Genomic DNA, 2,862 nt, shown 5'->3' with positions numbered 1-2,862 from the left:
TAATCGGTCCATCTGCGATTCGTACTAGCTCGATAAATTGACGGTTCCCGGGCCTCTATGAGCATGCTTTAACGCTGCTCAAACATTGTCCACTAGAGAAGGAGCCACTTACAGAGACAGGATAATGATCAATTTTTTTATGAATTGGGAACTGGCCAGATACGTAGGTGTCTTGTCTACATTATTCCTGTCGCCCCCACTTGGCTCACGGTTTTGGCTACTGTCTTTGTCATCAGTGGCTTCTCTTTTGCACCTTGTAGGTGAGAGCGGAGGTATGCAATTCCGTGGACACTGCGTCTGTGCACTACAGAAAGGAAGTACTCAGTAGTTTTCCTCCAACCCAGTCAAGCAACGGCAAAATCACAGGTATGGTAACCTTCTATATGAGTAGCCAACATCTAAAAAAAAGTCAAAGGAGCCTCTCATATGATCGTTTTATGCTCCAAACACTGTTGAGTTTGAGTGAACCAGACATAGTAAAGTTTCGCGAGAAAAGTTCTGCGAGAGAAAGAGTCATATCTCATTTTATTGTTTGTACAGGATAATATGTATTTTGTATGTCTGGAGACTGCCTTGGAAAAGAATGGAGATGTTTTCGCTGGGTAAATCTATTTTTCTGTTCAGGTGTGACTAGAAAATTCTATGCTTGAGGTGCAATAACATTTTAAATCCTAATGAAGATGGATTGCTGTTGATTATACTACTTGATGATAAACACATTTTTTTGCTCATACATGTTATATGGACGAATAATGACGATCACAAATCTTTGACAATATGTATAATAATCTAATTAGATGCAAATAACACTTTAGTTTAAGTAAGTCAAGTAGACCGTAAAGGAATCATAACTACTACTATCACCCTCTGTTTGCGCTGCATAGAGATTATGATATATTATGGGCAGTTGGAATGACTGACCATGGCTCAGAAACCGGATCTCGTAAGATATACATGGAGGAGGCTTTAATCAGTAGTCGGATTGATTATTTTCTGGTATCCTTTTCTATGGTGCAAAGTGAAAATTATGTATGATTGAGGATCGAATGCGATCATATCTAAAACTTATATCCTCCTATAAGTATGAATAACTTTCTTAACAACAACTAGGCACTATACTAACTTTTTCTTGCACAATACAGGTTCAATTGAATCTTCATCCAATAATTGGTTCAACAGAGCAAGGAAAATACTACTAAAAAAATACATAATAAAGTATGTGACAAACCCAACAAAGAATATAGTGTAGATCTTGAACATCTTAAACACTGTGAATTGTGTTCCATATAACAAAAATATGTACTTTCAGCTGGTGTACAAACATGACATTAAAAGACGCAAAAACTAAACTTAAGATGGAAGCAAGAAATTAGCTCACAGAACAGATTACGCTTCTTAAGACTTTGCTTTCAATGAAAATGGCAGATCTATAAATCAACATTTTTGTGAATTTGGTCGCCAAAAAGTTGATATTGCAGCTTTTAAGCGGGCAAAACATTAACTTTGCCATGTGGCTCCGTTAAATGGGTGGAAGGTGAAGTTTATGTGCTTGGTGTACATATACCAGAAAAGTTGAACGATCTTGGAACTATTAACTTTGATAGAAAACAAAATAGATAGGATCCTTAAATCATAGAGAGGGAAACACCTGTCCATCTACGGGAAAGTTACCCTGATTCATTCTCTATTGATATCTGTTTCTATATTTACTAATGGCTCTACCGGCTTCAGGAGAATCCTTTTTCAAGTCATGCGAGAAAAAAAGATTTAATTTGAATGGCAAACCAGATAAAGTTATATTTATATAATGAACAGGAGTTGGGATTTTAAGGCATTAAACCTCTCTCTTAAAGCCTCTATTATACCAAAATTATATCTAAATCCAAACTGGTTTTCCAGATGGATACTAAGAGGCACATCCAATTTCAAAAGTGAGCTTTTTGCTTTTATACTGATTAAAACAAACAATTTCCGGTGGATTGATAACTTAACCCTGTTTAAAGTATTATTCTTTTAAAATGAAGCCATACAGAGCTGGTCAAAATTCAAATGTCATCCTCCAGAAGAGGCAGAACAAATATTACAGCAAATAATATGTCTAAACTCCAATGTACTGATTTTTTGGGGGAAGAAATGTAGAAGGAAGGTATCATGTTTATGAATGACAATGTAAATAAGGATGYTKAAATTATGTCACAAGAAATTAACAAATGTGTATGGAGATAAATACAGAAGTATAACCAACTCATTGCAGCTCTGCCACAAAAATAGAAGAGGCAATTACTCAAAACAGAAACAAATTAATTAGTTTGTCTGCCTCCAACGAAAAACCATGCATAGCTTAAAATGACCGGTATAAATCATGAAATGTACCAGTTTCAATATAGGGTTGAGAGGTTTGACAACTATAAAGCATAAAATGAAAGATAGTTGGAACAGGTTTTGATGTCCCAATACCTTTGAATCAGGTTTATGAACTGATATACAAAACAAAAAATGGACGCATCAATCCGATCTTTTCAATGTAAACTACAGTATAAAATTCTCGCCACAAACATAATCCTCAATATATGGCACAATGAACAGTCAGCCCTGTGCAGACTCTGTTATGAGGAAACACAATAAACAGATMATCTCTTTTGGTACTGTCTGTCACGTTCRTGACCTGTTTTCTGTTGTTTTGTATGTGTTTAGTCGGTCAGGGCGTGAGTTGGGGTGGGCATTCTATGTTGGTTAATGGGTTACCTGATATGGTTCTCAATTAGAGGCAGGTGGTTTACGTTTCCTCTGATTGAGAACCATATTAAGGTAGGTTGTTTCACATTGTTTGTTGTGGGTGGTTGTCTTCCATGTCTGTGTCTG

This window comes from Salvelinus sp. IW2-2015, linkage group LG20 (genome assembly GCF_002910315.2).
Source record: "Salvelinus sp. IW2-2015 linkage group LG20, ASM291031v2, whole genome shotgun sequence".
Lineage (NCBI taxonomy): Eukaryota > Metazoa > Chordata > Actinopteri > Salmoniformes > Salmonidae > Salvelinus > Salvelinus sp. IW2-2015.
Note: the sequence above shows the minus strand (reverse complement) of the source record.